General features: G+C 40.1%; 1 protein-coding gene across 1 annotated transcript in view; it reads left to right on the forward strand.

Moving 5' to 3' along the window:
- DST (dystonin) overlaps window positions 1-12,383 on the forward strand; it is a 576,919-nt gene that overhangs the window by 243,260 nt on the left and 321,276 nt on the right. The window lies entirely within an intron of this gene.

Here is a 12,383-nt window from a genome sequence, read left to right on the forward strand (position 1 = left end):
TCATATTCATAACTTCCAGAAGCTGTCCTTTCTTCTTACTGATTAATAGGAGTTATTCATCTGTTTTGGATATTCTCGATGTGTTATTTATGTACCAGATATTTTCTCCCAATTATTAAAACTGTAGTGTCTGTTATTGTATCATTGGTTTGTCAGATTTGTTAGCCTGTTCATGTTGTTTCTTTTGGGGTTTATAACTTGATTTGAAATATTCTTCCCCTATTTTGTTTTATCTTCTTTTTTTCCTTCAATATCAGAAGGTATGTGCTCTTGCCAGAGAGATAGACCCAGAGAAAGAGAGAGAGAGGGAGAAAGTGTTCTTTAGTGGTGTGATGATACAGTCCCTTGTCCTCCATTTCTTTATCGTGTTGGGATTTGGGGCATGCACGCACATTTGCCTAGCGTGATTGTCATGTTGCTGTGGCCAGGATTCAAGATACATGGAGCCGTGTGAACTCCAGCTCCCTTAAGTACTAGGCCTCCGTAGTTATTGGAGTAGTGGTTAAGCTAAGAAATTCCTGGGAAGTAACAGATTATTGTACTTTCACTCATGGAGTCCTAACATATTTTCCAAACAGTTTTTTTTTAAATGGTGAATGATTTAATGACATAACTTTCGTGAAAGTTTAATACGAATTTTCCTTTTAACAAAAGTGGGGTTGAGGAGAGAGATGCATAGGTGTGGGGGAGTGGGCTGTGTCTAAGGGTCAAAGATGTTAAGTCTTTATTCTTATATGGGTTAGAAACAGACCAGCGACATAATTTTACTGTCATAACGTGGATGTATGAAATGGCAGAGTCTTTTTGGGGGGTTAGTTTCACAGTATTCTTTAAATTTAAATGCATTTGCTTTCTGAGCCAGTAATTCTACTTGTAGGAGATATGAAAGAGGTATCTGTGTATGTATGATTAGCATACAGTGATATTTACTGTAGCAAAATATTTGACACAATTTAAATACAAGTCAGTAAGACACTGTATGAGTGAATTATCGTTCACTCACCCTAAGGAATTTTAATAAAGGAAAATGTGCACATAGTGACATGAAAAAGATTTGTAAGATACAAAGTTAAATGAAAAAATGCAAATTAATATATATAAAAGATGCACATAAATGATAGCTCCATACTTATTTTTAAATAATCTTTTAAATTTATCATCACTTTTTTGGCAGCGGAATTAGGGTTTTTTGAAAATCTTGATTTTTTTTTGAAGGTTATAATTTAGACATGAGAGTGTGTTTAAATGTGTTTTTTAACCATATTTAGTATCTAGCACAGAAGCTATAGATTGATTATGCCCTGGTCAAGGATGGACTGCTACAGAAATCTGTGTGAATTTTGTTTTACATTCTTGTCCAACAAACAATGATTAATAAGAAAAAAGCTAAATGGGGCCAGCAGGTGGTGTGGTGGTTAAGGCAGCTGGATCCCACATGGCTGACTTTGCAAGTTCAGGACCTGGCAGTTTGAAAATCACACCAGATACATGTGCATGTGTGCCTGAAGTCCTGAGGGGAGAATGGAAGAGAAGGGATTGCAGTGTGGTTATCCTCCCTTGGTGGGGGAGGGGTTGTGGTGGTGGTGATTTTTCTTTCTTTCTCTTTGGTGAGTGCACACACCCTAGAGCAAAACAAAACAAGGTAAAAATATCATCAGTATTGGAAATTTCAGTTGATAAAACCAGAATTCAGGATTGGGTAACCCTAAAACATTTTTATTTTGTCAAACTCTAGAGGAGGAAGAATTCCGTTTAAGCTATGAAGAGTTGAATCGTGAAATGTGCAAGGAAGCATCTCTTGATAAAAATCTTAAAATATTTCTTTGCACAGTGCAACAGCTTGAAAATATCCTGTTGCCAAAAGTAATTATAGCAGAGGCAGATAGTACTTATTGAGAGACTAGCTATACGTTTGATCCGTATGGGACTGCAAGGCTTTGCAGAAGTGACTAAGCTAAGAAATTACAGATATTCATAAAGTCTTACTGTATTTTGCAAACTCTATTTTTTTTATTGAGTTTTTTGCCTTAGGGTAAGTGTACTTGGTCTAGAGAGATAAAGAAACAGAGATAGTGAGAGGGAAAGGGAGAAATCACCACCCAAGGGGATAGCCATGGTGTAATCCCTTCTCCTCCACTCTCCTCCCAAGATCTTGGGCATGTATGTATATGTTCGTGGCATGAGTTTCAAGCCACAGAGTCCAGGACTCCAAACATGGATCCCAGTGATGCAACACTACACCCTCTGCTGACCCCTTGCAAACATTTATTAAGGATGAATAATTTAATGGCATAACTTTGGTGGAAGTTTTCTAATGAGAAACCCTCCTTTTAACAAATGCAGGGTGTTGGTTGCTGGTGGGGAGATGAGTGGGTATGGGGAGTGGATTGTGGCAAAGGCTCAAAGCTGTTAAGTAGCTTCCTCTGAGTCCATAGCCCCACGGAAGTGAATCATACCAACCAGTGGACTTAAGTTGGCTTAACTGAAGCATGAATGTCAATTGTAGCCCTATACTAATAGAAATACACCATAACAATGTTTCTGTGGGAATATGTAGGAAGATTTTTGTACTAAAATGTACTAAAAGATTTTTGTCCTCTTACCTCTTTCATCCACCTGGCAGCTACAACCTCCATCGAGTCATAAATAATGTTGGCCAAGGCCTCTGTGGTGGAAGATTGAGTTGGTGGGTAAGGGAGGTGTCACAGCTGTTCCCTTGCAGTATTTTTACTGTGCTCTACTGTTGAATGGTTTCCAGGTAGTGTTAGGGAAACTGACTAGATACCCTTTTTTCCCCTTCCCACATAATTTTTTTCCACACAAATTTTGCACTTTATATTTTCCTTTTGTTTATTTATTTATTTATTTTTTCTTGAGATGGAGCTTTGCAAAATGTTTCTCCATCTTTTAAACACAGAGATCTCATCTCTGCTCCTCGAACTGTAATGTAACATTGTGTAAAGCCTGTGATTTCCTTCCCTCCACTCTTCCGAGTTGCTAGTCCCATCTTCTGTGTATCCCCGCTGCTGACAATTTGGTTTTTACTTATTACTTTTTGGTATTCAACTGGTATACCAGTTTGAATTTAGTCTTCTTCTTTTTCTATCTTTTTTTTTTTGTAAAGTTAGAATTTTGTTTTCCAAGTATGAAATTATTAATGTGCTTTTGTAAACTACACCCTTAGTTGACTTGTGATCCCAAGCAAGCTGTTTAACATTGAAGGGCCTCAGTTTCTTCATCTATAAACGGGGATAATCTCACAGGGTCGTTATGATATTATATGTGTACTATGTGTATAATCGAGAATAATACCTGGCGAATATTAAATGTTCTTTAAGTTTACCATTCTTGTTATAATCCGCTTTTCAGTAAAATAGGCAGACTCTGGCTTTTCAGTTAAAGGTAGAGCTTCTGGGGGGGGAGTTTGGAATGGAAATCAGAAAAGGAGAGAAAGGAAGTGAAGAGACATTTACTAAGTATATACTCTGAACTTCTCAGTAGTAGTGATACAATTTATTCATTTATAATAAAGTATATTTAGAATACAATTAGAATCTATATAAGGATGTTTCAAAGCATCTTGGGAATTTTTAATCTAACAACATTTTGGTGTCATCGGGGGGTTTGGAATGGAAATCAGAAAAGGAGAGAAAGGAAGTGAAGAGACATTTACTAAGTATATACTCTGAACTTCTCAGTAGTAGTGATACAATTTATTCATTTATAATAAAGTATATTTAGAATACAATTAGAATCTATATAAGGATGTTTCAAAGCATCTTGGGAATTTTTAATCTAACAACATTTTGGTGTCATTTCCATTGGCTTGATCAAATTTGCTGGCTCCCTATTGTTGAAAATAAGCAGTAGATCATTCTGTTTTTCTTTTCTTTTTTTTTTTTTTTTCCATTTGGAGTTACTGTTTATACAGTTTCTTTTTAAGAAGGTCTATTTATCTAATGTTTTAGACAAACATTGAAGATGGTTGACCTGTTACTTATTTAGAATAAAGGTTCTCATCTCTCTCTTTTTTTTTTGGAGAGGTTTTTGCTATAGGGCGCATGTGCTCTCCGGAAAGACAGAGACAGAGAGACAGAAAGCAAGAAATCACCCCCCAGGGGGGATGGCCACGCCACAATCCCTTCTCCTCCATTCTCCTCTTGGGATCTTGGGCACGCACGCACATGTGCCCTGTGTGAGTTTAAGCCTCTGCGTCTGGGACTCCGGCCACGGTTGACTACATGGGAGTCCAGTGACATAGCCATTACACCAACTGCTGGTCCCGACATTTCTTCATTTATATGTATTTGTGATCATACGTGAAGATCTCATAAATTGTAGGCACTGTGTTTTTTCCTGCATTAGTTGATTAGGGGTTCTGTTGTTTGATGACATAGAAGAGAAGTTTGTAGTCAGATTTAAGATCCCACTTAGGCTGTGGAATTTTAGGTTAGTTTCTTAATCTCTCTAAACCTTGGTTTTTCACAGCTTTAAAATGAGGACAGTACCACCCTATTCAGAAAATTGTGAAAATTTATCTGTGGAAGTATACATCAGAAAGTATAGAAATACTTAGCAGCGCTCTTCTCCCGGAAGGTTATGTTTAGTTAGCAAAGGTGAGCTTTCCAAATCACATTCATTGCACACATATCAGGGATAAGTTAAACAAGTTGGGATGTGTATTATTTTTTTATTGCAGGGAAATTCTGCCTGGGGTGTAAGAAGAGAGAGAATGTGACGAGTTAGTTTAGCTGTGAAATCTAAGATCCCATTGGATTGCCTTGTTAAAAAAAAAAGTTAGGGAATCAAAAGTCTCTTTTTAAAGGGACATCTTATGAACAACTTTAAGATTAAAAGGAGAAATAGACAATTCCGTTTCTTTTTAGTAACAGTTCTATATCTCCTCTAGAAAACAGCAGGAGAGTGGCTTTGCTAATGTTTGTTTAGAAGGGGGCGTTGACTCGTTTTCAGCTGGCGAGTGGGAGTGTCTAGTCAGTGTTTTGCTTTCTAATAGAAAGTTAGCAGAACTCTGACACGGCAGACAGAGGTTTATATGGAGACTTTAGGGAACTGTTGCCCAGATTTCCTGCAGAATGGTGGGACAGCTCGCGAGCATGGATTACGACTGGCGCGCAAAGCTGGTGGAGCTGATGTGCTGTATGGGTTAGTAGTATCATCTCTAATACCACGTTTGCTTTTCAGATCTAGGAAAGGGAAGCTGAGGACCTGCTTTGGTTCACACAGTGGGAGTTTAGCAGGCTGGGAGGCACCTTTCAGATCCTTGGAGAGAACTTCCCCTCTATTGTTGTGAAGAGAACATGTGTTTTACAGTCTCAATGTTTACTTGGGTATGAAACTAATTGTACTCAGTTTTGATTGGATTTCACTGGACATCAGTCAGTCTAGGTTGTAAGAATCATTATTCTCTTTGCTTGTTTTTTTCTTAACCTCTATTTCTATTATTATTTGCATTCATGTATCATTACATATTTTCAGACACATTGTACTTTCTTTCTTTCTTTTTTTTTTCCTGAGAGGTTTTTGCGATAGGGTGCGTGCACTCGCCAGACAGACAGAGAGAGACAGAGAGACAGAAAGCAAGAAATCACCCCCCAGGGGGGATGGTTATGCCGCAATCCCTTCTCCTCCATTCTCCTCTCGGGATCTTGGGCACGCATGCACACACGCCCGGCGTGAGTTTCAAGCCACTGGGTCCGGGACGCGAACCACTGTCGACTACATGGGAGTCCAGAGACATAGCCATTACGCTAACTGCTGGTCCCCCTGGTGTGAGTTTTAAGCCACCAGATCCGGGATGCGAACTGCAGTCGACTACATGGGAGTCCAGAGACATAGCCATTACGCTAACTGCTGGTCCCCCTGGTGTGAGTTTTAAGCCACCAGATCCGGGATGCGAACTGCAGTCGACTACATGGGAGTCCAGAGACATAGCCATTACGCTAACTGCTGGTCCCCCTGGTGTGAGTTTTAAGCCACCAGATCCGGGATGCGAACTGCAGTCGACTACATGGGAGTCCAGCGTCATAGCCATTATGCTAACTGCTGGTCCCCAGACACATTGTACTTTATAAGGTGAACATAAATGTTTATTTTTATTAAAAACTTACTCTATAAATGAAATAATTTTCAAATAGAGGAATGCCATAAAACTTCATTCAGAATAATAAGTGGGTAGTCTGTAAAACCAATGCATTTGGTTAAAATCCCAGGAATGGTTTTCCCTTTTTGTTGTCATGGCAACATTACCCCAAATATAAATCATAGGGTTAGATGTCCATGACCGAAATGAAATAAAGAACCATTATGAGACTTGTAATTGGAAAATTAGATGGTGTAATCTGGAATACTCCCTTTTGAAATAATGCGTATGGAGAGCGGTAAAACCACAAAGTCTTCTCAGCCTTAAATTATTCCCCGATTGTAAGCTACTCTCTTGCAGAAAGTTGAGGCCCTTAAAGTTCACTTCAAGTCTTCTGTCATTTCTGTAGCGCTGTAAGAACATACGTGTGGTAAAGAGTTACCTTTGACCCTTGCTTGAATGGAACTCATCAGGGTTTGCATGTTTGAAAGAAAAAGCTTAGCTTGTTACTGTGACAAAAACAGCATCTGAATTTATCAATTGTGCATTATTTAGTTAGCACCTATCTTTATTCTTTGCTCATGTGCTTCAGTGGTGGACAATAATGTACAGATATTACCTTACAAATGTTTAGCACCATTGCACATTTTCAGCAGTGTTTTTGAGTCTCTAGCACAAACTTTAGCCATCAAAGAACCTTTCAATAATTGTATTATTTAGGTGACTGTCTCCTGTGAATTTGGATTATTTGCTGATTTTTAAATCAGCTTTTTTGATATATTCCACTTTGGTAAGGAATTAGCCAGGCTATCTTTAGAACTTGCATTCTGTTTCTTCATGAGCCTTATAATATAGGACCAGGTTTCTAATTTTGCTTTTTTTCTTTGCCATAGAGTGCATGCATTCACCAGAGAGAGAAAGAGAGCGACAGTGAAGGGGAAAGTGAGAAATCACCCCCTTTCCTCCATCCATGCTCCTCCTGGGATTTTGGGCACATGTGCACAAGCACCTGGAGTGCTTTTAAGCTGCTGGATTCAGGACTTACACGTGGGAATATGTGTCCTTATCCACTAAACCACTTACTAGCCCCACGACCAATTTTTATTAACTTAGAAAAGAAATCTATTTTGTTAACTTTTATGTACCCAAGAGGATAGCAGTTTATAAAATATGCATGACTTAACTACCGCCAGTGACATGGTAGTTAAGGCAAGTGGATCCCACATGGTTAACTTTGCAGTTTAAATCCTAGACCTGGCAGCTCAAGGAACATACCTGCCATGTGATATGTGCCCAAAATCCTGAGAGGAGAATGGAGAAGGGATTGCAGCATGGCCATACCCTTTGGCCGTGCTTTTTTACATTCTCTCTCTCTCTCTTTGCTTCTCTCTGGCACGGTGCTTTTTTACATTCTCTCTCTCTCTTTGCTTCTCTCTGGCAAGCAAATGTGCCCTATAGCAAATTAAAAAAAAATACACCGGACCAGTAGGTGGCGTGGTGATTATGGCACTGGATTCTTACATACCAGCTGTGGTTTGAGTCCTGGACCTGCAGGGATTATGGCATGGCTGTTCCCCATGGGGATGATTTCTCGTTTTCCCTCTACCCATCTGTTTCTCTCTAGCTAGTGTATGTGGCTTGTGGCAAAAACCTAAAGAAAATACACATAATACATTAAATTTAATAGAATAGATTTTAACAATTTGTATTAGTATGTGAGAATCAGATAAATTAATAAAATTTTGGAGAATCATTATAGAGGCTCCTTAATCTTATACTTTGTAACTTGGTATGGAAGCTATTCTTATAAAGATTTCTAAGTAATTATGCTTTTTTTTAGAGTTTTTTCTTTTCTCTCTCTCCTTTTTTTTTTTTTTTTTTTTTTTTTTGCCTTAGGGTGTCTCCGCGCTCACTGAGAGAGTGAGAAAGTGAGAAGGAAAGTGAGAATTCATCCACAAGGGGGATGGCCATGCAACAATCCCTTCTCCTCCAGTTTCCTCCTGGGATCTTGGACATGCAAACGCACCCAGCATGATTTTCAAGTCACGGGGTCCAGGACTCGAATTGTGGTCGGCTATGTGGGAGTCTAGCCACGTAACTGCTACACCATTTGCTGGCCTAATTAATTACACCATTTAGATTTTTTTTTTTTCCTTGAGACTTTAACATCAGGGTCCCAGGTTATTAACTGGGTGGGCACAATATGGTTATTACCAAGAAGCAGTTCTTTTGTTGTGGTTTATTCTTGTTTTCTTTTGCTGGAGGCTTGGAAAAGCATAGCTAAAAACGTGGCCTGAGTGCGAGCCTAGGTGCAGCATTTCTGCTGTTTGTAGTGACTTGTCCAAAGGTCATGTTACGTAGCAGGGCCAGATTCCCCAGCTCCCTGTCTGTGATCGAAATGTGTTCAGCCTTTGCATTTGAAAGATGAGAGTGTCTTGGGGATAGTGGAAGCAGCTCTGGAGAGAATGACAGTACTTGGGATCTGACTGTGCCACTTCCAGTGTTCGGTTCTTACATCAGGGTTTCTTTTCGTTGGCGAAATCTGCACCAAGCGGTTTCCATCTTGCTACTGTACTTCCTCCCTGTCACACCTAATGAGACTGCTGTGGGCAGGGTCGTTCCTCTCTTTTGCACTTGCCTTCTTGGGGAGTGCCACATCTTCTTCTCAGTTGTGATTGTCCCACTGCCTTTCTGTCCTCTCTAGGTGGTAAGCTACAGAGGCCAAGGCCAGTGTTTTTTCTCTCCATCCTGGTGGTCTCAGCACCACCATAGCCCTGGGCTCATCAAATGACCTGATTGATGCCGATTGAGTGACTGGCAGAAGAAGGTGCAGAACCCACATTTCACTGTTAGAAGGACTAGCAGATTGTTTCTGTTTTGCTTTGCTTTGCTTTTGCTTTCGTATTAGTAATTTGGATTCATCCTGAACTTTTTTAGGAAGAGCAAGGCTGAGACATCTAAGATACCATCCTGCTTTAAGATATATAGTCCAGGAGCCAGCAGGTGGCATGGTGGTTAAGGCGCTGGACACTCCCACATAGCTGACCACAGTTTGAGTCCCAGACCTGGTGGCTTACTTTCCGACTTTCCCCCTCTCTCTCTCTCTCTCTCTCTCTCTGTGTCTCTCTCTCTGGTCAAATTAAAATGAATGAGTAAATAAATAAAAATTAAAAAATAATGAAAAAAGAGATATAGTCCAATATACTACTGTATACAAGTATGTGAGTGATTTTCCATTATCTTCCTGAGTTGCTTATCCTTTTGAATCATAGTTCATACCGTGGCTATCTAATTTTTAACGTAGGAAAGCATTTGTGGCATCTACTTCTGGGGCACACAAACAGGAGCAAATTGTAGAGGATGCCTCTGCGGAGAAGCTAATAAATACTTTGTGAATGATGTTGGGGGAGAGAGAGTGAACAAGCAAGGCAGAGCTAGAGAAAGTGAAATCCCACGCCACAGTCCTCCTCCTGCATTCTCCTGTTGGGATTTTGGCACATTCGCATACGCATCCAGGGTGATTTCCAAGCTGCACGGTGACCACAGTTAGCTCTGTGGGATCCTGATGCCTTAACCTCCACGCCACTCGCTGGTTTGGTTAACACTTACTAAGGTCGTTTTGTTTGTTTGTTTTTAAATTTTTTTTAATTAACAGATGTGTGTTTTCTAATATGTTGGCCATTAGCTACATGTCACTATTGGTCACTTGAATTGTGTCTAGTGCAATCAAAGAACTGAATTGTTGGGAACCAGCAGTTAGCATAATGGCTATGTCGCTGGACTCCCATGTAGTCGACCACGGTTCGCGTCCCGGACCCAGTGGCTTAAAACTCACGCCGGGCGCGTGTGTGTGCATGCCCAAGATCCCGAGAGGAGAATTGAGGAGAAGGGATTGCAGCGTGACCATCCCCCCTGGGGGATGATTTCTCGCTTTCTGTCTCTATGTCTCTCTCTGTCTGTCTGTCTGGCGAGCGCACACACCCTATAGTGAAAACTTCTCCAAAAAAAAAAAAAGAACTGAATTGTTAATTTTTGTTTTGTCTTGATTACTTTTGTGACTAGCGGCTGCAGTATTGAAGAGTGTGAGTCTGGAAGATTTGAATCAAATAACATTTGTACTAGCATTATAATATTGGGTTGTCGGAAAAGTCATGACACATTATGTGTCAACCCAACAGTTTCTGTTCTCTTTGTCTTTTCCTTCATAAATATGTACATATATATATATGTATATATATTCCATAAAATCTTGACAAATTGATAGGTGAAAAAAGCATTATCTGTGTTATTTTATGCTATTATTATTGGTCATTGAGGCTGAGTACCTGTGGGCATTATTTATTTACTTATTTATTTTTTGCCATAGGACATGTGTGTCCATGGGAGAGAGACAGAGAGAGGGAAAATGAGAAATCACCCCCCACCAGGGGGGATGGCCACACTACAGTCCCTCCTCCTCCATTCTCCTCTTGAGCTTTTGGGCAAGTACACACATGCACCTAGTACGATTTTCAAGAGGTGGGCTTGGGGACTCAAACAGTGGTCAGCCATATTACAGTCCAACGCCTTAACCACCATGTTACCTGCTGGCCCTGGGAATTAATTTTTTAAAAATAGATTGCCTGTCTTGTTTTACCTACTTATACATCAAGATACTCATATATTTTTCTTTCTTATTTCCTTTTTTTCTTATATTGTTAGTAACCTTTGTCTTATATTGCAGATATTTTTTCCCAATTGATTTGTTCTTATTTTTTATTTATTTTGAATTATCGTAGAAAACTTCATGCTTTCAATAAGTAAGACAATCATTTCACAGAAACCTTAGTCCCATTACATAAATTTAAGGAAGCTCAGGGATGAAGAATGAAGAGAAAAAGAGATGAAAAAAGAACAAGATGTGTCTTATCCTCAGGGTAAGGATGGAGGACATCTGAATTGGAAAGGCAAGAGGGCCGTCAGAGGAGAAAGATACTATAGGTACAGAAAGGAGAGAGGAAGAAAATATGTGGGGAATTGCCTCCTAGAGGTGGGGAAGAAGAAGGTGGTGAAGCTTTGAATGTTCGCCTCCAAGTATTGGAAAGATTATGATTCTCTTTCTTTTTTTTTGGAGAGGTTTTCTCTATAGGGCGCATGCATTCGCCAGACAGACAGAGACAGACAGAGAGACAGAAAGCGAAAATCACCCCCCAGGGGGGATGGCCACACCGCAATCCCTTCTCCTCCATTCTCCTTCCGGGATCTTGGGCACGCACACGCGCCCGGCGTGAGTTTAAGCCACTGGGTCTGGGACGCGAACCACGGTTGACTATGTGGGAGTCTAGCGACATAGCCATTACGCTAACTGCTGGTCTCATTATCTCTTTTTTTTTTTTCTTTTTTGGATGATTCTCTTTCAAAATAATATTATGTTGTCAGGAAAATCATGGCATGTTTTTCTGTGCAAAAATGCATCATGATTTTTCTGACGACCCTATAGCATGATGTGCTAGAGCATTCCAGTTGGTCTTTCCTTAAACCAGGAGCCTTCTCTTACCATCCTCTGCACTGTGTCTGTAGCAATCAGGGCAAGATGGTCTTCTTAGGATGGATCTGGTTAAGGCATTTCTTTGCTATCAGATAATTCAACACAGGGATTCCCAGAGAGAAAAAAGCAGCATGGTGAATAATTAGTAGACTCTTTCCAGAGTCTACTTCAAGCCAAAAGATTTTAACTTGGCTCTCCTTTCATCAAGACTTTAAACTGTTTGCTGTACAATTATAGACAAGTCTTTTTTATTAAGAGAGCTTTTTTTTTTAAAGAATAATTTTATTTAGCTTTATTTGTTTATTTTAATTTGACCAGAGAGGGGAAGAGAGAGAGAGAGAGAGAGAGAGAGAGAGAGAGAGAGAGAGAGAGAGAGAGTGTGAGAAAGCAAGCAAGCAGGTCTCGGGCTTCTCAGCCATGTGGGAATCCAGTGTCCTTAACCACCACACCACCATTTGCTGGCCTCTGAGAGAGATTTTTGCCATAGGGTGTATGTACTCGCTGGAGAGACAGAGGGACAAAAAGTGAGAAATTGCATCCAGGGGGGATGGCTATGCCACAGTCCGTTCTCCTCCCTTCTCCTTTTGGGATTTTGAACATACATGCACACGTGCTGATGTGAGTTTTAAGTTGCCAGGTCTGGGACTTGACCCGTGACCAACTACGTGGGAGTCTAGTGATGTAACCTTTATACTATCTGCTGGACAAGTCTTTTTAACTTCTCTGAGTCTTGGTTCCTTCTTCTGTAAAATGGCA

The sequence above is a fragment of the Tupaia chinensis genome, unplaced genomic scaffold, assembly GCF_000334495.1.
Source record: "Tupaia chinensis unplaced genomic scaffold, TupChi_1.0 Scaffold000256_1, whole genome shotgun sequence".
NCBI lineage: Eukaryota > Metazoa > Chordata > Mammalia > Scandentia > Tupaiidae > Tupaia > Tupaia belangeri.